At 39.0% G+C, this 25456-nt stretch overlaps 1 pseudogene; it reads right to left on the bottom strand.

The window, feature by feature from the left end:
* Window positions 1–447: 447 nt before the first annotated feature.
* On the bottom strand, window positions 448–1401 carry LOC105479676 (aldo-keto reductase family 1 member B1 pseudogene; annotated as a pseudogene).
* Between the last annotated feature and the right edge of the window lie 24055 nt (window positions 1402–25456).

The raw sequence follows: 25456 nt of genomic DNA, 5'->3' as shown, positions 1-25456 counted from the left end.
CATGGTAGCAGGCACCTGTAGTCCCAGCTACTCAGGAGGCTGAGGCATGAGAATAGTGTGAACCTGGGAGGCGGAGCTTGCAGTGAGCCAAGATCACGCCACTGTACTCCAGCCTGGGCAACAGAGCGAGACTCCATTTCAAGAAACAAACAAACAAACAAAAACAAAAAACTCAACTGTTAGTGGCACTATTTTGACCTGGTATATTTTGCTTCCCTTTGGTCAGAAAAGGGTATTCAGGTTATACTTTCCCCACCGGGGCAAAAAGAACAAAGCAAACTGAAAGAGACTTCTACTCTACTGACACTGCTCTTCAGATCCAACATCAACCTAGATAAGTCCTTGCTGGCCACTCTACAGGCTGCTCTCCCACTGCTGAGTGACACAGGCCAGGCCATACTACATTTGCAAGAAAAAAATGAGATAGGAAACACAGGTATAGGTCACTTAGGGATGAGCAGGCATCCACAGCTTCAAAACTTCATGGAAAGGGTAGTCCTTGTGGGAGGCATAGCTCGCCAAGGCACAGACCCTCCAGTTCCTGTTGTAGCTGAGTAAGGTGGTCATATCCTGGCTGCTCAGTTCAAAGTCAAAGACCTTAAAGTTCTCAGCAATGCATTTTGGTGTCACAGACTTGGGAATCACCTCCAAGTTCCTCTGCATGGGGGAACTGGATCAGAATCTGGGCTGTGGTTTTATTGTGCTTGGCTGAGATCACTTTGATCCTGGGATCCTCCAGGATGGACGGGGCCTCAGGCTTGGCCCAGGGTCTGTCAGGAGAGCCAGGGGGGCTATAGGTGGTCACCAAGATACCCTTGGACTGGCAGTACGGGAGTGAGGTACAGGTGGCACTCAATCTGGTTAACCGCTGGTTTATACCTTAAGCCAGGTTTCTTTAAGATCCTCTCCACCTGGAGATGATTACAGTCAGAGATGCTAATAGCTATCACCAGCCCTTCATCCACCAGCGCTTCCATGGCTGCGCATGTGTTCACAATGTTGGTGTCATTGGGAACCATGTTGTCCGACTCGTCCAATGGGAAAAATTCCTTTCCAGGCTTAAAGTCGGTCAGCCAGTGAATAAGGTGGAGGTCCAGGTAGTCCAGCTTCAGGTTGCTGAGCGTCTTCTGGCAGGATCCTTTCACCAGGACCTTCTTATGGTACGTGCACCCCAGCTTGCTGATAAGCCTCTGGCTTCACCACCTGCTCCCTAAGCTGCTCCTGAATGGCCACCCCCACCTCATTCTCATTCTGGTACACGTAGGTGCAGTCGATGTGGGGGTACCTGACATCGATCGCCACCTTCACAGCCTTGGTTACCTAGCTCAGAGGGGACTTCCAGGTGCCCAGCCCCAGGATGGCCATCTCGGTGCCGTTGGTGAGGACAGGGTGGCTCGCCATGGCTGCTGCGCTCTCCAGACCCCTGCCCAGATCCGTATATTGAAATTTTTAATATCTAAGTTTTCAGGAAAACCCAAGTGGTAATTAGGAATGCAAAGTTTGGGGAAAGTTTTCATTCGAATACAAATATTGTTATTATTATCTTTAAGTCATGGTTCCTCAACATTGGCTGCATATTGGAACCAGTTTGGTTTTAAAAATACTGATAATTGAGATACATTATATGGAGTACTGCCTGCATTAGGGAGGTGTTAAAAACCTCTCCAGGTGATTCTAATGTGCAAAGTTTGAGCATAATTGCTTTAAGTCAATGCTACCATTTTAATGCTCATATAAATCACCTGGGGGTGTTGTTAAACTCAGTTTCTGATTCAGTGGGCCTAGAATGCAGTCCAAGATTCTGCATTTCTAACTCTGGTTGCTGGTGTGGGTACCACATTTGGAGTAGCAGGGATCTAAGGCATTGGTTGCGTTTTTGGAGTAAATGCGTATAAGAGAATTTTCTAGTGTCCACCCACTGCCTGTCTTAAGACTGGAAATCTCTTGTGATGAGGAGGTTTGTGGTAATTGAACTTGACCTGTAGAGGACATTCTATTATAATGAAGACTTGTTGAGAGTTGCTATTCCTGCTGATGGTACTACCTTTGCAAAGGGTGCAGGAAAGGAGAACTGGGGTGCTACCAAGCTTTCTGATTTCACACCCTCTGGCTCTGTTCAAAGGGGTGCTTGGCAAAATGGCAAAGCTTGACTTTTATACCTTCACCCACGCCTTGCCCTACTCCTTTTCTCCTGGCCTGCTAGCCAAGCCAGCCACCTTCCTGCAGCCAGTTTCTCTACTTTACTAATTAAAATACAGTTTTGAAGATCTTACTCCCTCCAGTTGCACCCCAATGGAAGGCTCTTAATTGATTCCAGATTGGCAGCCCTCTTAGTGGATAATTCAGGAATGTTATGAACTTCTGTTTGAAAGTGGAGATGAAATCTCCTTTCTTTTGCCTTGTATTCAGTGTTCTACTGACTCACCGCTTCCCAAAACAACATCCTTTTCTGAAATAAGACGTAGTTGCAAATAAATTATAGTTTGTGATATATTAGTACCCACACCTTATTATAGCCCATGAGCTAAGGTGCTAACTTCAACAAAGATCCCAATCCCTATGTCTCAAAAACCCTAATCAAATTCGGCTTGGTCTACTTAAATAGTAGACAACATAAACATAACAACATGGGGAAATATTATTTTCTTAGCAGCAATTTCATCCCCAAGGAAGTGGTTTTTTGGGGGTGAATGTTTTTGTTAAGTTTGGATAGAGTCAGAGTGAGATCTTTTAAGGACACGCTTAGGGAAAAAAATTACAGTTTGCTCTTAGAGTTAAATGAAATGCGCTTATTTGGCCAAGTGCGGTATATAAGTTGAGCACAGGAGCTGAGAACAGCAGATAAGATTTTTGGCAGCTGTATCAGGAAGGGGGAAGAGAGATGGTGTTACTAACGGAGAGAATAATTTGTTTAGGGCAGGTGGAGATTAGATATCTGGAGGAAATTTCAGTGCATTTAAAAAATGTTTTGTTTTTAATTTTTATGGATATATAGTAAGTGTATATACTTATGGAGTACATGAAATGTTTTGATAGAAGCGTCCAATGCGTGATAATCACATCATGGAAAATGAGGTATCCATCCATTCAAGCATTTATCCTTTGTATTACAAGCACTTCAATTACAATTTTTCATTTATTTTAAAATTTACAATTTTTATTGACTATCATCACCCAGCTGTGGTATCAAATACTAGGTCTTATTCTTTCTAACTATAGTTTTTTGTACCCAAATACCCCCTGCGCCTCCTCACTACCCTTCCTAGGCTCTGGTAACCATCCTTCTATTTTCTATATCAATGAGTTCAATTGTTTTAATTTTTAGATCCCACAAATAAGTGAGAACATGTGATGTTTGTCTTTCTGTGCCTGGCTTATTTCACCTAACATAGTGACCTCCAGTTCCATCCATATTGTTGCAAATGACAGGGTCTCATTCTTTTTTTATGGCTGAATAGTACACCATTGGGCATATGTATCACATTTTCTTTCTCGGTTCATCTGTTGATGGACATTTAGGTTGCTTCCAAATCTTGGCTATTGTGAACAGTGCTGCAACAAATGTAGGAGCTCAGATATTGTTTCAATATACTGATTTCGTTTCTTTTGGGTATATACCCAGCAGTGGGTTTGTGGGATCAAATGGTAGCTCAATTTTTAGTTTTTTTTTGAGGAACCTCTAAAATGCTCTGCATAGTAGTTGTACCAATTTACATTCTCACCAACAGCATACAAGGGTTCCCTTTTCTCCACATCCTTGCCAGCATTAGTTATTGCCTGTCTTGTTGATATAAGCTATTTTAACTGTGGTGAGGTGATATCTCATTGTAGTTTCGATTTGCATTTCTGTAAGGATCAAGATGCTGGGCACATTTTCACATGACTGTTTGCCATTTGTATGTCTTTTGAGAAACGTCTATTCAAATTGCTTTGCCGTTTTTAAATTGGATTATTAGATTTTTTTCCTGTAGAGTTGTTTGAGCTCCTTATATATTCTGGTTATTAATCCCTTGTCACTGGGATGATTGGCAAATATTTTCTCCCATTCTGAGAGCTTTCTCTTCACTTTGTTTATTGTTTCCTTTGCTGTGCAGAAGCTTTTTAACTTGATGTGACCCCATTTGTCCATTTTTGCTTTGGTGGCCTGTGTTTATGGGGTATTACTCAAGAAAATTTTGCCCCAGCCAATGTCATGGAGAGTTTCCCCAATGTTTTCAGGTAGTAGTTTCACAGTTTGAGGTCTGATATGGTTTGGCTCTCTGTTCCCATCCAAGTCTCATCTTGTAGCTGTCTTAATTCCCATGTGTTTTGGGAGGTACCTGGTAGGAGATGATTGAGTTATGGGGGCGGGTCTTTCCCATGCTGTTCTCCTGATAGTGAATGGGTCTCATGCTATCTGATGGTTTTAAAAACAGGAATTTTCCTGCACAAGCTCTTTTTTTTGCCTGCCGCCATTCACGTAAGATGTGACTTGCTCCTCCTTGCATTCCGCCATGATTGTGAGGCCTGTCCAGCAATGTGGAACTGTGAGTCCAATTGAGCCTTTTTTCTTTCGTAAACTGCCTCTCGGGCATGTCTTTATCAGCAGCGTGAAAATGAACTAATACAGTACATTGGTACTGGGAGTGTATTGGTACTGGGAGTGCTGAAAAGATAGCGAAAACGTGGAAGCGACTTTGGAACTGGGTAACAAGCAGAGATTAGAACAGTCTGGAGGGCTCAGAAGAAGACAGGAAAATGTGGGAAAGTTTGGAACTTCCTAGAGACTTGAATGGCTTTGACTAAAATGCTGACAGTGATATGAACAATAAGGTCCAGGCTGAGGTGGTCTCAGATGGAGATGAAGAACTTGTTGGGAACTGGAGCAAAGGTGACCCTTGTTATGTTTTAGCAAAGAGACTGGCAGCATTTTGCCCCTACCTTAGAGATTTGTGGAACTTTGAACTTGAGAGGGATGATTTAAGGTATCTGGCAGAAGAAATTTCTAAGCAGCAAAGCATTCAAGATGTGACTTAGGTGCTGTTAAAGGCAGTTTTATAAGGGAAGCAGAGCATAAAAGTTTGGAAAATTTGCAGCCTGACAACGCCATAGAAAAGAAAATCCTATTTTCTGAGAAAGCCAAGCCAACTGCAAAAGTTTGCATAAGTAACACAAAGATCCAATGTCAATTCCCAAGACAATGGGGAAAATGTCTCCAGGGCGTGTCAGAAGCCTTCACTGCAGCCCCTCCCATCACAAGCCCAGAGGCCTAGTAGGAAAAAGTAGTTTAGTGGGCTGGGCCCAGGGTCCTCAAGCTGTGTGAAGCCTAAGGACTTGGTGCCCAGTGTCCCAACTGCTCAGCCAGGGCTGAAAGGGGCCAAGATAGATCTCAGACTATGGCTTTAGAAGGTGCAAGCCTCAAGCCTTGGCAGCTTCCATGTGGTACTGAGCCTGCCAGTTCACAGAAGTCAAGAATTGAGGTTTGGGAACCTCTGCCTAGATTTCAGAAGATGTGGGGAAACACCCTGATGCCCAGGCAGATGTTTGCTGTAGGGGCAGGGTCCTCATGGAGAACCTCTGTTAGGGCAGTGCAGAGGGAAATGTGGGGTGGGACCTCCCACACAGAGTTCGTACTGGGGCACTGCCTAGTGGAGCTGTGAGAAGAGGGCCACCATCCTCCAGATCCCAGAATGGTAGATCCACTGACAGCTTGCACCCTGCCCTGGAAAAAGCTGCACACACTCAAGGCCAGCCCATGAAGGCAGCTGGGAGGGAGGCTGTACCCTGCAAAGCCACAGGGGCAGAGCTGCCCAAGACTATGGGAACCTACCACTTGCATCAGCACGACCTGGATATGAGACATGGAGTAAAAGGTGATCATTGTGGAGCTTTAAGATTTGACTTCCCTATTGGATTTCAGACTTGCATGGTACCTGTAGCCCCTTGGTTTTGGCCAATGTCTCCCATTTGGAATAGCTGAATTTACCCAATGCCTGTACCCCCATTGTATCTAGGAAGTAACTAACTTGCATTTGATTTTACAGGCTCATAGTGGAAGGGATTTGACTTTTCTCAGATGAGACTTTGGACTGTGGACTTTTGAGTTAATGCTGACATGAGTTGAGACTTTAGGGGACTGTTGGGAAGGCATGATTCGTTTTGAAATGTGAAGATACAAGATTTGGGAGGGGCCGGGAGTGGAAAGATGTGGTTTGACTCTGTGTCCCCACCCACATCTCATCTTGTAACTCCCATAATTCCAAAGTGTTGTGGAAGAGACCCAATGGGAGATGATTGAATTGTGGCGGCAGTTCTTTCCCATGCTGTTCTCCTGATAGTGAATGGGTCTCATGAGATCTGATGGTTTTAAAAATGGGAGTTGTCCTACACAAGCTTTTTTTTTTTTTTTTTGCCTGCCACCATCCACGTAAGATGTGACTGGCTTCTCCTTATATTCCACTATGATTGTGAGGTCTACCAATCCACATAGAACTGTGAGTCCACTTAAGCCTCTTTCTTTTGTAAATTGCCTAGTCTCAGGTATGTCTTTATCAGTGACATGAAAACTAACTAATACAAGGTCTTACATTTAAGTCTTTAATCATTTTGATTTGACTTTTGTATATGGCAAGAGATAGGAGTCTAGTTTTATTCTTCGGCATATGGTTGTCCAGTTTCCCCAGCAACATTAATTGAAGAGAATGTCTTTTCCCCAGTGTATGTTCTTGACACCTTTGTTGAAAATCAGTTCACTGTATGTGTGCAGGTTTGTTCCTGGGTCTGTACTCTGTTCCGTTGGTCTCTGTGTCTGTTTTCATGCCAGTACCTTGCTGTTTTGAGTACTATAGCTCTTTAGTATAATTTGAAGTCAAATAATGTGATTCTACTAGTTTTGTTCTTTTTATTTAAGACAGCTTTAGCTATTCTGCGTCTTTTGTGGTTCCATATAAATTTTAGGATGGGTTCTATCTATTTTTTTGAAAAATATTATTGATAGGGATTGCATTGAATCTTTAGATTGCTTTGGGTATATGGAGATTTTAACAATATTGATCTTTCTAATGTGTGAACATCGAACATCAATACATTTTGGCATCCTCTTCAATTTCTTTCATCAAAGTGTTTTATAATTTTTATTATAGAGCTCATATACTTCTTTGGTTAATTCCTAGGTATTTAATTTTATCAGTTCATTTCTTCAACATGATGTGCACTAGGAATCATTTTTCTTGTTGCTTTGTGGCGCCTGTAGTAAATGACCCATTTCTTATGAACACAGTGGGGCATTTTGGTATCTAATTTATAATCATAAAATGTAAATTAAGTTATATCACTCCTATACTCAAAATTTTCTAGTAGTTCTCCACCATATGCAGAGTAGAAGCTAATGGCTTTATGGTTATCCTCAAGATCCTACATGATTGCTTTCTGACCTTATCTCTTTTTCCCGGCTTCCACACCTCACTCTTCTTAGTACGGGCATCCACATTTCCTTCCTGTGGCCTTTACCTTAGCTCTTCCCTCCCTCTAGAACACTTTGCCTAGAAATAATCTGCGGGGCTTTTTTCTCCACTGCTTCGAGGCTTTGCTCAAATGCCTCCTTCTCAGCAGATAGATTTAAAGTGGCTATGCTCCCTCCCTGCTTCCCAACACATTTGCCGTGCTCTACTTCATTCTTGCATACCACTTTTCTCAGTATGCTTCAGAATGTATTTATGTATTATTTTCATCGTTCTCCACTCTCTCAAATGCAAACTCTGTGGAGCCAGGGAGTCTATCTATCCAGTGATGCATCTTCAGCATCTACAACACAATCATCGAAGAAATAAATGCATAGAAATGCCCATTAAGCTTTCAAAGTGCTCATAGGAAGTCAGCCAATAGCTAATTATTTGAACTCTGCTCATTATATTGCTTCTGACCAGTGGCTAGCAAATTTAGTAGATTGGAAATATATAAAATTTTCCCCAATGACCCCCCCCACCTCAGCTTCAATCTCTTGTAAGACACTTAATTTCCCTATGTTCAGTCTAAAATATTTGAAGCAATAACATTAAGTTCTTAGAACAAATTTGAGGCTAGCCTGGGAGGGCCATACTGTGTTATTACCTTTATCTGTTATTCCTGTTCCCCTACTTCCATACCCTGCCAACTATTCCCCAAGGGTATACTCCGCAGATGGTGCCTCCTCAGCCCAGGATTTCTCCATGTTCTCTCCTATTTATTTCTTTGAATTTACACTTGGTCTTTTTGTATCTCTTCCAGTAGTTCCATACCCACAATGTTTCCCTCTGTTTAGGACCTTTGCTTAGAATCAAGAATATCAGAAGTTCAATTCTGGCTTTGTTATTACACAGCTGTGCAGTCTTAGGCATGTTATTAATATACTCTAAGTCTCAGTTTTTATGTCTATGATATGGGAATATTATTTCAGTTCCTTCCTGTATGAAAGATGGGGATGACGATGTTGTCTTCTTGGACAACATCGACCTCATGGTGAGTGTTAAGTGAGATGGAGCAGAGTATTTATAACTAGGTGGTCCATAAGTGTTTCTTCCCTCTTTCTTCTCCTTCCCCTTTTATTAGCTTCTGTTTATCATAGCATCATAAAATATTTAGTTTTAAAGGAACATTAAGGCCGTTTAGTTCAGCTTATCTAAAAATCTGTTTTTATCATCTTTGTGAGCAATTATCATTCCTCCATGATGACTAGAAGCCTTTATTTCCTTCTAAAGCATCCAGTAATCTATTTGAAATAGATATAACTAGTTCTTCTCTTATACTGAGATTTAATTGCTCACCCTAAAACTTTCATTCTTACTGCTGATGTATGAAAAAATCTAAACTAATTTTTACTGCGTGATAACCCTTCAGAGAGATGAAAATAGTTATTCTGTCTTTTGGTGTTTTTAATCATCCATACAAACTTAGCACAGTAATTTTGATTCCTCAAAAAAAAAAATGACACTTTTGATTTGCTTCTCATGGTAATAATTTCTTTGTGAAGCTCCATCTCATAAAGCAATAGAGCACCGTGATTAAGGACACAGATAGGGAGTCAGAATAACCTAAGGTTTGAGTCTGAGCTTGGTGACTTATTAGCTGTGAACCTGGGATAAACTTCTTTAAATGTGTGTGTCTTCATATGTAAAATGGATAATATTAATAAAAGGTATTCCACGGGGGCTGCTGGGGGGTAAAGCAGATGCTGTGTTTAGCACACTAAGCACAGTGCCTGGCATGTGGTTTTTGATGTGTGTCAGTGGTTGTTGAGTCCTGCCTGTCAGACACAGCCTGTGTGGTGCAAAACTTGAGCAAGACTATCTCCGTTTGTTCTGGAAATTGTAGTTTTATCTATGCAGTCTTAGATAGAATTAGGTTTTGTTGGCACCTACATCAGCCAACTCATTCTCATTCCATTTGGAATCAGTAGTACTAGGGATGTCAGTAGCATATTCTCAGTGAGACATTGCAAATGCCAAATAAATGAATAGAAAAGCCTATAAAAGGTTTTAAAGGGATGAAATAAAAAATTAATTCTATAGCTAGCAAGATCATATGTTAAGAAAATAAGTTCAGTGGGACAAGCGTTTACATATTTATGCATCTATTTTTCAAAAAATGTTTGTTTAGCCTCACCTATTTTCCAGACAATGCTAGGTACAGGTATCGTCCCACACCACGGCATTCTCAATAGGGGCAAGTACAACAAAAATTAAATTCAATGTTATATAGACTTGCCTATCTCCATAAACTTAGGTGGAAGAATAAAATACAGTATGGTTTTATTTTAATTTGGGCTATGACAATTGAAAGCATTCAAGATGGAAATATTAATAATGTCTAACTGTATTTTTTAAAATGGAGTAATGTGGATCTGAATTTTTTCAGGTCCTCAGAATTGCAGGGTATGCATGTTGAATGACCACCGAGTGACCCACTGACTATGTTGAAGCGATTTCCATGTAAGCTGGAATGCACAAAAAACAGCCAGCATTTGTTAGAGCTTGACTTGGATTTTGTGAGTTTTGAATTGTGCAAGAACTTTAAAATGCCGCCTCTTCATAAAATGGGACTCTCTTAATTTGTGATTATCAATTCTGTTATCACCTAAAGGATTCTTAAAATGTGGGATTTATGACACCAATAAAATAGCCTTCAAATTATCAATAAGACATCAAAGGATGACTTAGGATGAAGACTTTCAATTACAGTCAGTCAATGGCAAAGCAATATAGCAACCGTGTTAACCATGTGGCAGCAAGGAGTTGCCACCATGCCTTAGAATGCTCATAGCTCTGAGAGTGATGACATTATGTAAGCATTCAACAGACCAGGGAAAATAACTCTATAGAGAGACATTTTTACTTGAACCAGTCTGGAATAACAAAAGGATGCTTAGGGATTTGATGCTATTACCTAAATACTGACTGCGATATCCCCAGAAAAAACTTTTTTTTTTGAACTGGATACTTCGGCACTGAACATGCAGCAGGGAAAAGAATTAGGAATACACATGTGAACAAAGATATAGTTAAAATATAAAATAGGCCAGGTGCAGTGGTTCACACCTGTAATCCCAGGAGGCCAAGGTGGGCGGATCACCTGAGGTTGGGAGTTCGAGACCAGCCTGACCAACATGGAGAAACCCCCGTCTGTACTAAAAATACAAAATTAGTGCAGTGTGGTGGCGCATGCCTCTAATCCCAGCTATTCAGGAGGCAAGGCAGGAGAATCACTTGAACCTGGGAGACAGAGGTTGCGGTGAGCCGAGATTACGCCATTGCACTCCAGCCTGGGCAACAAGAGCAAAACAACATCGCAAAAATAAATAAATAAATAAATAAAATAAACACATATAGTTATTAAATATTAAAAGAGATTTAACACAAAGGCTGACAATTTCTACCCAGCGATTTCAAGGAGAGGAAAAACTGAGTCTAATGAAAGGGAAGTTGTTCCAAGTGAAAAGTTTGGTTTTTAGAGTAGAAATGTTGTATACTCCATTGCAGAGGTCCAGGGTCTTTCCTTCTCTGCCCCAAGTATGAGAGATATGCAGTGTAGCAAAATTTAAGTTTACTTCTTGTGGTGTATGAAGTCAAAGATGCTCACTAGGTGTGATTCAGGAAACATGTAGTCTCTAACTGAAACACAGAGTGGAAGGGTGGTAGAGGGGTTTTTCTTTTATTAATTTTAATTTAATATTCAAATAGAATGTAGTCAATAAAGATTTACGTGTTCATTTATTTTTAAGCATGAAAGGTCTGGTCTGAACTTCACACAGTGTAAGAGAAGGCAATGCATTATAGTGAGAAAGATATGGACTTAGGAACCTAATTTCTTTTTCTTTCTTTTTTTTTTTTTTTTCAAGACAAGGTCTTGCTCTGTCACCCAGGCTGGAGTGCAGTGGTGCAATCATAGCTCACAGCAACCAGCATTTCCTGCACTCAAAAGATGCTCCTTCCTCAGGCTCCTGAGTAGCTAAGATTACAGACATGCACCACCATGCCCAGCTATTTGTTGTTGTTGTTGTTGTTAGTAGTGATGAGGTCTTGCTATGTTGACCAGGCTGGTCTCGAACTCCTGAGCTCAAGCAATCCTCCTACCTTGGCTGCCCAAATTGCTGGGATTACAGATATGAACCACCGTGCCTGGCCAAGTACCAAACTTCTTGGGTGAGTGTCCCAGCTATAAATAGAGATAAAAACAGTACCTACTTACAGGTTGTTATAAAGTTACATTAATATAGGCATAGAGCTTAGAACATATAAGCACTCCTATATATTGCCTATTACTATTACATACAAAAGCAAAACAGAACCAGCTGACAATCTTTGAAAATACCATCTTGCCTTTCAGTTTCCTCCTAAAAGTTTAAAAGCAGAATAAAATATGTAATAGAACAGAATTAATTCCCAAGTAATCAAAATATCCTGCCTTTCTCTGTAGATGTGGTAAAATAAACATAACAGTGGAAGCCCTTTCCTACCCACTCTCTCTTTCTCTGCATCATCCCAGGCTCCCAATAAAATGAAAAAAAGGATAGAGAAAGTATAATAGGAAGTAACAGGGGCTCAGCCCATCCCAAAATGTTTATGGAATATTTAAAAGTTAAAACATCGAAAAAGAAAAAAAAACATGCTGACCCATTTAAAATAAATTGTTTCCAGAAGGAAGAAAATGCGGCACAGAGGAATGCACTGCAGAAACACCCTATAAGTGACAGGTTTAAGGCAGGAGCAAACGTGGTTCATGGAAGAGTCCATGGAAAGTGTCAGGCCCTGGACACCACCCAGTGTAGGAATACTTCCTGAATACTTTAAGGGCAGTGAAGCCCTGCCGAAACAGCTGGCTACTTGAAAACCAACATCCTAGCAAGAACATCCATGCTTAAATTTCCCAAAATAACACAGGGTAAAAACATTCCTTCAGTTCAGAAAAGCTTGCCAATGTTGCTGTCCTTACTGCCTTTTAGCAATGGCAATGATTTCCCCTGCTGTTCTCTGTCTGCCTAGATCCTTTTTCCCAATCTTCTTCTCGGGAGAGGTGACTCTTCCTCATTTATCAGATCTCAGTATTCCTTCTGAAACCTCTTACCTGTTCAGGCCAACTCCCTAGGTAGCCTCAAGGGAAAGTATTTAATGAACCCTCTTTAGCCAGGGAAGGCTTTAAAAGGTAGCACTTTAGCCAAGAGAAAGAGACTTGGAGCCTGTGATCACATCCACTTCATTTCTGGATGTATTTTGGAGACCCAAACGCTAGCATCAGCGAGGATTCTAGATAAATAGGTAACTATTGTGCTTCTCCCTACTTCTACATTTATTTCCAGTTTACTCATTTTCTTTCTTTTCCACTCCCACCTACTCAAGAAATGGTTGTTTTGCTGAGTCGATTATTTCTAGGAGGTTTCCCCACCTGCTTTCTGACTCTCAGATCAGGGTGCAGAAACATTTTCAAACAGTCCTTTGGGAAGGAGCTGGTGCTTGCCGTTTTCTCCAGATAAGTGTTAGCTTTTGTTTATTTAATGTATCTCTGGCTTAGGCCTTTTTGGTATTCCTTATGGTGGAATCCAAGCTTGGTTAGAGGGAGTGGTTTCTAAAATGTAGGGGAGGTGATAAGAGACCTGAACCTGCCAGGATTATTCTATATGTCAAAATTGGTATGTTAGGCATGTACATTTTTAAGTTTTATTGACAATCCGTTGAAATGTGGTTGTTATAGCACAATATTATGCAACCAAACATTTTAAAAAATCTTTACATAGGAAAACTTAGTTTTAAAAAAGTCCAAACAGACACACACACACATATACACACAAACACAGAAAATAATATTAAAGTTATTTAAGTCTAATTGGATAGCTTTTTGCTCCAACGTTCATTTGAACTTGGAAACAACGAACAAATGTGCCAAGTCAAAAGAATGATTTTTCCTCTAACTTTCTCTCTGTCTCTCTTTCTCTCTTTCTTTTTTAAACTAGTCATCCTGGTTTTAAAACATGAGATACAAGTCATCAATTTCACTGTGACTTAGCAATTTATTTACACAGTTTTACTGCTTTGGACATAACATAGCTGAGTTTCGAGCTTGACAAAATATTGTTATCCACATAATTCATTTTCTGCTGCTTCAACAAGGCGTTTGGATTTGTGGGAACTCCCATTTGAGGTTGAAATTGAATTGAAAATTCATGTGAAAGCTACACAGATGAGGCAAATCTGACTTCAGGGAAGCGTCCATTAAATTTACTCGCTAGTCTCCAGCATGAAAACCTGCTCCTAAAGCCTTGAAAATAGCTCCTATTATCATATCGATTGGAGTCAGCAAATATAACTCAAACTTAAGGTGAGTATAAGTTTACTCTTGGATATGTGTAACAAATTTCTAATACACATTTAATATATTGGTCACATCGGATTTAATGTAAGTTACTAATGTTTAACACAATGATTTATTGGTTCTTCAAGGGCAATCTTCATTTATGTTATTGATTAAACTGAAATTAACAATTCCCTATTAATTCATAATTCACCTTTTAGTGGTAGTCATAAAATAAAGGTTGCATCAGTCATTAATTAATTTAGAAGCAGACCCCACATAAGAAAGTAACAGTTGTTTTCTCATGGGATACCAAGTAACTTCACAGCCAAAAAAAAAAAAAAAAAAAAAAAAAAAGTTTGAATAGAAAAAAATTGCTCTTCTTCCCTTCAATGTTATTCTTTTATTTAGAGAAATGAGAGGCAATTTTCTAGACTCTGGGGGAAAATACTTTCACAATCTTTGAAAGCCAAACATTGAGTTTGTTAGAAGATTTTTATATTTTATATAGTATTCCAACCTCACAAATAGAAATACAGGTGTTTTTCAGAAGATGCATTAAATGAAGAGTCCCCAAAAAGGAATTTTTAGGACTCCATTGAGAAGTCTTTCTGTAGATTGTAGGTCTAAATTCAGAATGATACCTTCTTACATCTTTAGGAAAGATGTGAAGGAAACTGGAGAGGAATTTTTCTCCGCATGTCCTGCTAAAAGAGCACTGTTGACCAAAGGCTGTAAAATTTATTGTGCTTTGGGGCAAATACTGTTTATTTAAATCAATTAATGCATCCAAGAGTCTCATATACAAGTCCACAGAACAAAGATTAACATCATGAAGAAAAGGTGTTAAATTTGGTTAGCAGAAATGATGAAGATGAATGAGACACAGCCTATGGTAAGAACACGTACCCGAGCGCATGCATTCCCAATGGGAGGATTTTACCTCCAATGTCTGCTTAGGAAGATGATAATAAAAACATGGCTGTGAAACAGGGATCTAGCCTAAAGAAAAAGTCATTAAATTACATGACGCAGTAGAGCATAGTATTTGAAAACACGGATTCCTGAAGTTTCACCTGGATTTGAATCTGAGTTATTGCTTCCTATGAAATCTTGAGCAAGTCTTTAATCTGTGCTTCAGTTGTCTCATTCTAGAAACAAAGATAAGAAGAGTATCTACCATGTAGCATTGTTAGGTTATATAAAGTACTTAAAACATAGTAAATTTAAGAGTTTTTATTGCTATGTCTATTTTTATTATTATCACATGAATATGAGTTGTCAAAACAGGAAATCTGGGCTCCAATTCCCATTTTGGTATTTATGAGCTTTGACCTTGGGCAAGTTACTTAAACTTGGCAAAATCTTCATGTGTATAAGCTGGAAAAAGTGGAGAAATCCACCTTTTCAGGCTTGTTTTGAGTATAAAGTGGCATAATATATATAAAGTGTGAGATCCTTAGTTACCACTCAATGAATAATTCCTCTCCCATACGATACAGGCAAAAAGTAAAAAGAAAAAAGAAATGAAAGTCTGTGAAGCTTTCTCTTTCATATGATAATAAACAATTCAGTGACCTCTACATGTCAACTGCAAATGTGAATTACTCATATTAAATATGAGGGCAGAAAACAAAAATGGGCCAGACACAGTGGCTCATGCCTGTAGTCCCAGAACATTTGGAGGCTGAGGTGGGAAAATCACTTGAGCCCAGGAGTTGGAGACCAGCCTGGGCAACATGGCAAAACCCTGTATCTACAAAAAAAATTTTTTTTTAATTAGCCAGGGGTGCACCTGTAGTCCCAGCTATTTGGAAGGCTGAGGTGGGAGGATTTATTGAGCCTGGGGAGCAGCGGTTGCATTGAGCCAAGATGGTGCCATGGTGCTGCAGCGTGGGGGCCAAAAAAAAAAAAAAAGAGGCACGGCGCAGTAACTCACGCCTATAATCCCAGCACTTTGGGAGGCTGAGGCAGGTGGATCACAAGGTCAGGAGTTCTAAACCAGCCAGGCCAGCATGGTGAAACCCCATCTCTACTAAAAATACAAAAAATTCGCCGGGCATGGTGGCTCACACCCGTAGTCCCAGCTACTCAGGAGGCTGAGGCAGGAGAATTGCTTGAATCTGGCAGGTGGAGGTTGCAGTGAGCCGAGATCATGCTATTGTACTCTAACCTGAGTGACAGAGCAAGACTCCGTCTCAAAAAAAAAAAAAAGAAAAAGAAAAAGAAAAAAAAAAAAGGCTAATAGAGAAAGGTAATTATTGCAGTGTTTGTTTAAAAAAAAAAAAAAAGTTAGTGAAGTATCCCTATTTTGCAGTCACAAGTTGAAGGTCTTTGATATGGTTTGGCTGTGTCCAAAATTCCCATGTATCATTAGAGGAACCTGGTGAGAGGTAATTGACTCATGGGGGCGAGTCTTTCCCCTGCTGTTCTTGTGATAGTGTATAAGTTTCCTGAGATTTGATAGTTATAAAAACTGGAGTTTCCCTGCACATGCTGTCTTTGCCTGCTTCCATCCATGTAACATGTGACTTGCTCCTGTTTGCCTTTCACCTTCCACCATGATTGTGAGGCCTCCCCAGCCATATGGAACTGTAAGTCTAATAAACCTCTTTCTTTTGTAAATTGCCCAGTCTTGGATATGTCTTTATCAGCCGCATGAAAATGAACTAATACAGTCTTCAAATAGGATCAATTATTTTGAGGGTGCTTATGGACAGATGACTTTCCCATGTGGCTAATTTAATAATTCCCCTCCTCTCCCTTTTTTTGGCAGTTTTAGTTTATTCTTTTCAGTATTTTGAAGTTGTATGTTGAAGGAAATGGTCCATTTGTCACTTTTTGTAATCAGTAGTTAGTAACAACACCATCACACATATTCACGAGATTTAATCTCAAATGTATTCATCAAGTACCAAAATCTCAGTTCAGACTGGCTCTAGTCCAAAAAAAAAAAAAAAATGGTTAATGGGAGTACAATAGTTTCAGACATGGTTGCATCCAGGAGATCAAGTCATTTCCAGATTCTGCCTCTCTTTCTTGGCTCCAAAGATGAAGACTGATGATATAAGGTCCTGAGGAGCCTATCAGGCATTTTTATGCATTATAAGGAAAGAAATCTCAGAAATTCCATGGGGAAAGCTTCTCTTCCTATATAGTTCTAGCAAAAGCTTCCCAGCTCCAAGACAAAAAAAGGTCTTGTATGCATTTCTGAACCCATCAGTGTAGTCAGGGGACCAGAATTACACTGTATTGTACATTGAAGGTATCTAGTTTGAAGACTGGTTCTGGAAAAGTTTCTGAGCATGACTTCCTTCCCAGATGGCTGCCTTTGAAATGAAGTTTGGGAACTTTGCACAATAATTGAATGTATTTAGAGTTAATAAAAGGGGGAGTCGAATATGTTGCTTTTGAGGAGAAATGTAACAGTTTCAATGGTATGCTTAGAAACCTTTTTGAAACTTAGTTTTTATCATTGTTATACTTTATTGTGGGGAGAGCAAATGGTGTTTAAACGTGAAAGCAACAGAGCACAAAATAAATGAAACCCTGTTAAGGTCAGTAGACCAGAAAAAGAAAGCAGTATTTCCTTGAATGCTAATCTACAAAAGGCTGTTTTCTTCTAAGTACAAATTGCATCCATTAAAAAACCATGTAGTAGTTGCCTTCTTTCATCTCTAGAAGCTTTTGATGGGCAGAAATGGAGACATGTGTTCTTCTCTTGTCGATCCCATGATCTTCATTGGTTCTCCCAGCCACCTCATTTATTGGACACACAGACTACAACAATTTGTTTTTGCTTCCTGTCTCCAATTTGTCCTTTAATATTCTATTAGAATTCAAAGTGACATTCTTTCTTCTGGATTGAACGAAAGAATGGAAAGATCACTGGACACAGAGTCACCTCTGGGGTCTTGAGCAAGTCTCTGATTACACTTGTTCTTTTTATTTGAAAACATTCTTAACGCAAGACACACAACTGTGGGTAAATTGTTTTACCCAGAGTTCATGAGTGCTCTATTCCCCAAGAGCCCCCACATGCCATGGATTATCTCCCAGGAACTACTAGGATGACCCAGTGATCCAACAACTAGAAGTTAAAAACCAGAGCCATGCTCCAGCACTGCAGCTGGAGGCTCCTCTGCCTGCTTGGTGCTGGTGTTCTAATGGTTGTTAAACATTCTCACCATCACCTGGCTCCAACCCATTAATTCCGTGTGAGAACACTGGCCTTGCACTGTTGGATCTTCTGATGTGGAAGAAATATTAGAAATCTCAATTTATACATCAAAATTACAAAAATACTTTGAAGTTGGAAATGAATTAAAGGTATTAAAATATTTAAAATCAAAGAAAGAGACGAGATTTGAAGAAAGAGGACAGTTTTGGTGGTAGAGGATGATGAGTTAGGCAAAGAAAAATGTTCCAGGCTGAAAGAACAAAACAAACACAAGCAGGAAGAACTCTATGTTTATGTTGAGTTTAAGAGATTTTAAACTGGCAACTCCCAAGCCTGGCCTGGGTAATTTATTCTTTGTTTGACCAGCTTACAGTTTGCCCTACACAGTGTTTTTAAAAGAATAATATACTTTAATAATACACTTTAGTTCATGGATACTCTGTAATTTTTAAAATTATTCATCTTTGTTGGACATTTAGATTGCTTCCAAATTTTTGCTATTTTAAACAACCTTGAAAAATATCTTCTATGTAAATTATTTTTGCACATCTATAAATTTTGGACAGAAGGGCACAATAGAAATCCTAGAAATGAAATGTGTGGATGAAAAGGGCATGGACATGGTAATGGTTGGGATGCATATTACCAATTTGCCCTCTACAAACTTTGTACTAATTTACACTTCTATGAGTCTTGTGACTGCCTACTTTTTGTAAATCTTTGGCACCAGGTTGATAATTATATTTTAATAAGCACAAAAATTATGAAATATTAATATCAATTTATTTTATTATTATCAAGATGAAAACTTTTTTTCGGATGACTTATAGATTTGAACCAGTCTAAGAAATTCAGAGTTTTTATTTCTATTCTCCCTAGGCCACTCATAGAGAGGTTTATTTATTGGATTTTTATCAATAAAGGAAATTCACATCTAGGTTCTTAGACTTATTCTTCCACTTCTCATCCCTGGACAAGATTTTCCCATGGTCCTAGCTTCCTTCTCCCAACAATGAATGCAGCTGTGAATGAAATCCTATCAATGGTTTACTGCACAATTGGGCCTGGCCAAGGCTCCTACTCAAGGGGAGTGAGATGTAGAGTCAGATCTTAGAACATCATGCAAACAGAACAGATTTTATGCCATTTCTACAAGGTTCTGTCTGGGTTCAGATCTTAGACCTTTTGTAGGCATCCCTCTTCATATCCCTCTCCATAAAAGCATGGCTTACTCCTAATTGGTCCAGCCCTTATCAGAATTTTCCCTTAGGAGCTGGAGCATATCTCTCAGTGCCTTATCTTCCTGAACCAACCTGGGGAGTATATAGAATATGGAACTAATGACTAGTGGCCCAACTGATGGAAAATACAAATTTAGAAAATCTAAACTTTTTCTGTTCGAGTTGTGCCAACCTTTTTTCCTGTAGCAGATACTGGGTATATAATGATGAGTAGGATCTGAAATGATAACCATCTGAATGGTGCTTAAAATGTAAGCTTAGGCCAGGTGCACTTTGGGAGGCAGGTGGATCGCTTGAGCTCAGGAGTTCAAGACTAGCCTGGACAACATGGTGAAACCCTGTCACTGCAAAAAAAAAAAAAAAAAAAATACAAAATATTAGTTAGGCGTGGTGATGTGCATCTCTAGTCCCAGCTACTCAGGAGGCTGAGGTGGGAGGATGGCTTGATCCTGGGAGGCAGAGATTGCAGTGAGCCGAGATCATGCCACAGCACTCCAGCCTGGGTGACAGAGCAAGACACTTTCTCCAAAAAAAAAAAAAAGAAAGAAAAAAGTAAGCCTGGTATTACAGCACTTATGTAAGATTCATAATTGAGTTTAAACAACAACAAAAATGTGATATTTTATTTCAGTGTGGTAGGTGTTTTTCTTTTTTCTAAGAGGTAATAATCATGAAAATCTGTGAAAAATTCTTTAGCAGCGCTAACAATTTGCTCTTCTTTTTTCCTTCTAATCTCCCAAAGCAAAAGAGTTGTACAGAGAACTTTAAATTTCATTAAAATATAAATCATTTATTATTCAACAAATATCTATTGAAATCCTTGTCTGTATCAGATGCTGTTTTAGGTGCTGGAAATATAGCAATGAAAACAATCAGTAATAAAATGAGAGAGAAAGAATGAATGAATCCAAGTAGGTAGTGCTATAGTGAAAAATAAAGCAGAGGAAGGGAATGCTAAGGGATAAGGAGGCTGTTATTTTACATAGGTACATGGGATGATCAGTGAAGACTTCTCTGATGGGTGACATCAGAGGCAAGAACCAGAGATTCGGGAGAGAGCTGTGATGGGGAGAGGACATTCTAGGCAGAAGGAGCAGGGAGACAGAAGCTCTGCTGAAGGATCATGCAGGCATGAAGGAGGCAATTAGAAAAACACAACTGATGTCCTCAGACCAGGGTAGGGGAGTGACTGCTGAAAAGTGGTCAGATTCCACATGTGTTTTAAAGGTAGAAGCGATGGGATTTGTGGGTAGATTCAATATGTAGTGTGGACAAAACAGGAGGAGTAAGGATGGCCTCAGACTGGGGGCCAAAGCAACTGAACCTGTCAACTTGTCATTTACTAAGATGGAGACACTACATAAAAGTAGCTGGTTTGTGCATGAGTTTCCTTGTATATAAAAAATAGGAGAATTGCAATTAGTACCATGAAACTTGGGAAGAATATATTCCCATCTCCCATTCATTTGGGGCAGGTGCTCACAGAAAGGAATAGCCGGCAAAATTGCACACATTTCCATGTTGTTGTCTTCGTGTTTAGTATCATGGTAAATATGTGAATGAGGCAACTTCTACTCAGTGACGGAGCTGGAATGAGAAAAAATATATAACACAATATATACTTGATATATGGGATGTACAACACAGTTTCTATATGTTTCATTTCTTGTTTGATTACATTTTTTACTTGGAACTTTTTTCTTTTTTCATTGGTGGTAGTATAGAACTAAACCACTTGAAAATGTTTAACTTTATCCAAGTCCTATGCTCCTGGAAAATAGCAGCAGTCAAGAAATCCCACCATCTTTTTATTTTAGGGGAAATGACTTACTGCAAAAAATCACATATGACCTTTCATATTACTTTTATAAGATCTGCAGATGCTCCCTCACCTTGTTTAGTTAGGTCAAAGTCAAACACAGACTCTGCAAATCCTCATTCATTATCTCATCAATGATTAGCTGAAATGTTCGGCCTCCATTGGACAATCTGGACAAAATACCTATTAGCTTGACTTGACCAAACTGTAATCAGGCTTCTCACTCCCATAGGCCCTGGGACATTGACTCATCCTGAGCCACCATTAGAATGCAGAACAGCACCTTCTTAACAGTCCCTGTGAAGAATGGGTTGACTTCAGGGAAAGAGATTCTCTGACCAACCTTGCAAAGATGACACCTGCTCACTCCCTTTCCCACACTCAGTTCTTTCTAATCTTGTTTACTCTCTCCGACAAAGCAAAAACCTTTTTTTGCCTGATCTTTGAGACATCCGCCAATCTTTGGATCAGAGTGATCTCTCAAATGCAGTGACCCCTCTTCTTATTTCCTCATATTTCAGTAGCTTTTTTGAATTAAATCTCTCCTTCCCCAAGTCTAGATTTGATTTCCACTTGACTGCCTTGATTAAATAGTAGTTTATTATTGTATGTGTATATAGTGACTCATTTCTATTCAACAGGTATTTGTTAGGCCTGCATACTTAATGAGTTTCTGGGGGTACAGCAATGAACAGAAAATGGACAAAACCCCTTCATTATGTGAGCTTACATCCTAGTTAGTAGAGATAGATAAATGAATGAAATACTTCATAGGTCTGATGGTGCTTTCTGCTATGGAGAAAATTAAATCTAGCAAGAGAGAGAGCTGGGTTGGGTTGGGTTGAAAGGGCTACATTTTAAAATAAAGTAGTCTGGGATACATTTAGATTATTTCCACATTTTAGAGCTGAAAGAAAGGGGTGACTGTGAGTCTCTAATCCTGAAGTCTATAAATGATAATAATGGAGGCTTCTGAACACAAATGATACTCAAAGTCAAGTAAGGAGGTCCCCTAGCCATTTGGAGACATTGGTAGGTATTTGATTGCTTTGCTTCAATGAAAAATCATGGAAGTTAGAGGGGTTAAGGAATAAGATTTCCAGATTGGAGTCCTTGAGGATACAGGGCTGTTCTCCAACATGTATATCCAGGAGAAGTTCCCATCCCAAATACCTTAGGTCAGTGTTGCACTAGCAATAAAAGCAGGTGCTAGAGGGATCATCCCTAGTTAGTTTGGTTATTTTCTTTTGGACTTTTTCACTCCAAAAGAACGCCATATCCTTGTCAATTACTAACAATTCCGAAATGAGGATTAGTTGATGATTTGGGGAGTTATGCATTCTAGGTGGTGTGTTTTTAAAGCGCTAATGATTTGAAGTGAAGTATTTTGTACTGTTTTGACAGTGTTTTTAGCATTGTAACTTACTTAAGTAAAACATTTCCCTTTCAAATGCTTTCTGTTATACATCTGTCAGACTCTAAGACAGTTAAAATGCTTTTTTAAAAAAAATGACACTGTGACTCAGTACACGTTTCCTGAAAGCAAAATGGCTAAGAATTTGGAAGACTCAGAGGCCACATTTATGAATTAATTGAGCTTACTTATAATTATCTTTTGGCATTTCTTAACAGACATCCTTATGTAATCAGAAAATATAAATCAACTGAAGATACAGTCATGTTTCGCTTTACAACAGGGCTATATTCTGAGAAATGCACTGATAGGATGATGCCTTTGTTGTGTGAACATCATAGAGTGACAGAAACCTGTATAATATGGGCCACTACACACCTCGGCTATACGGTACAACCTATTGCTCCTAGGCAGCAAACCTGTACTGCAGGTGACTGTCCCGGATACCGCAGGCAATTGTGACACAATGGTATGTGTGTAACTTATATCTAAACATAGAAACGGTACGCTAAAAATATGGTACCATGATCTTATGGAAACACTTTCGTAGATGCAGTCTGTCCTTAACTGAAGCTTGTTTATGCCATGCTTGATGTATATGGGATAGATTATTTCCAAGGTTCCCCAGACTAAGATACTAAATACCAAGGCAACATTAACTATTTGGTATTTCTTTTATAAAGCTCAAGAAAATAGCCCAGGTGAAGCCTAGGTATTTTTTTTCCCATTACATCTGGCTGAATATATTCCATCAGTGTCTAATCAGTTTATCATAACAGGCTTTAAAATAACACCAGAGAGCTTTCCAATGGGTAGTGCTCAGAACAAAATAGATAAGTGGAAAGCCTATATCAAATCTGATAGGTTGATCCTCTTTGGTACAAATATTCAGAAATATAGTTACTTCAATTCCCTAGGCACTTTAAAGGTAGTTAGCTGGTATTTAAACTCAGTTGGGTTATATATCCCGGATCACTCAAGAAGCAATCATATAAGATCATCACTGCTATCGCATCTCATCCCAACAATGATAGTAAATTATGAAAATTGCTGAAACTGCTCCATGTTGTCTAAGCTCTCCATGAATGAAGGTTATATGTTATGATGCCTATCACTAAGCTAGAACAATATAGGAGAACACCTTACTTTTAGGCTATTTTGAACCAATATATATAATAATTGAGCTTATCCTGCCATATTAAGTTATTAATAATTGGAGGGAGAGGAAAACACCTTTTTGTTTTTAAATAAGTATGAATGTATTTATTTATTTGATTTTCTGTTTTGTTTTCCGCAAAATCAGACTCAGGCAAATATCAGGATCTTCTTATTTCCTATTCTAGTCTTCCTCCATTTAAAGGACATATAAGCAAATGTAGAAACATATATCAATTATCAAATTTTTCATCTTAACTCACTCACCATCATCTGAGTCTCGGTAGTGACTCATGGCTGATATTGGCAGGTTGATTGCTCAGCCAATGAGCAGATTTTAATTGGTCTATTTGAACCAGCCTTCAAAATACTAAAAATATTTTTTAAATACAACTAATTATGTCTGTTATTAGCGCAGCCAATGGGATTATCTTCTGGGCAATTGACCAATTGAACAGTTATCACCCTGGATAACAATTTAAGCTTCCAATGGTCAAATATTGACTTTGTGGCCACAGCCTCAGTTGCAGTGTGACTCAAAATTAAAAATGAACTGAACCATTCATTGATTGATAGTTTGCATAGATGTCTGAGCCATTCGCATGACTTCCCAAGGTGGGGGATTTAATAGATGGTGGTATTACTCTATTCAGTGATGATAGAAACTAATATAGCTTCACAGCTGTAATTCGTGACACAGGAGAGGAGCACAGTTGGCTGCATCTGAAGTAAACCACATTTCTATGGGTATTTTTCAAAGGAACAGATTGTACCAAAAGCAGACAAAACATTGATGCCTGAATTCCACTGATTTTTTGCTAATAGTAGCAATATTCAGTGGTTTTTAGTTGGAATGGCTGTGTTTGCATTGCTGATGCAACCAGTTTGCCATTGGAAAATCTGCTGGAGCAAATTACATTCCTAACAGCACAAACATCATTTATTTGCTCATTCATTCAACAATAGTTATTGAGGACTCGTTCTATGTGAAGACTGTGTTAAGTTACTAGAGATAATGTTATAAATAAGATTCTGTCCTAAAGGAACTTTCTCCCTAGTGGGACATATGAACAAATGAACATTTACAATTGATTTGAGTAATTGTTGTGTCTCATGTAAGGTCAAGATTGGAGCTAATTATAGGTTCACCTGGTCCATCTTGGTTAAGCATGGCTTCTCAGAAGAAGTGTCTTCTAAGCAGAGACAGGGAGAATAAGTAGGAGTTAGTTTGATAGGGTTGCAGAAGTTGGGAAGGGTTTGCTTTCTACCCAGAAAGATCACCATGTTCAATGTTCCTGAACTAAAAGGGAGCAAGGGTTGATCTCAGAGGGTAGCAGGGCTCACATGACAAGGAGCCTTGTCAGACAGGAAAGGCACTTGGAGCCTTATCTGAAGTTCAGTGAAGGGCTGTCCAAGGTTTGTAGGCAGAATATAGGAATAAGTACCAACATCTAAGGGTGGAAGAGAAATCCATTAGAAAAGCTAAAAAGAAAAAGAAACAAAAGACCTTCAACTTTTATTTCTAATGATACCTGTTTAATCTACTAGAACAGTAAAATACAGATGGCTGAGGCAGACAGCTTATAGTATGGGTATTCTATATTTTCCTAAACTGTTAAAAAAAACTTATTGTGATTAATTATAGCACCTTTTGAATGCAGTGATGCCCCATATTTCATGGACAGTTCTATCGCTCTTTGATGAACTCAAAAAGAAAGCTAAATCACAACTTCATGCATATAATTTCTCAAAATTTAAATTTTAAAATATGTAAGTAAAATTGCAATTGAACAATCCTTCTCTGTTCTGCTGTGGAAATGAACTTTGTTTTTTTCTTTAAAAATTTAATC

This window comes from Macaca nemestrina, chromosome 2 (assembly GCF_043159975.1).
Source record: "Macaca nemestrina isolate mMacNem1 chromosome 2, mMacNem.hap1, whole genome shotgun sequence".
NCBI classification, from domain to species: domain Eukaryota; kingdom Metazoa; phylum Chordata; class Mammalia; order Primates; family Cercopithecidae; genus Macaca; species Macaca nemestrina.
This window is presented reverse-complemented; position numbering and strand designations above follow the sequence as displayed.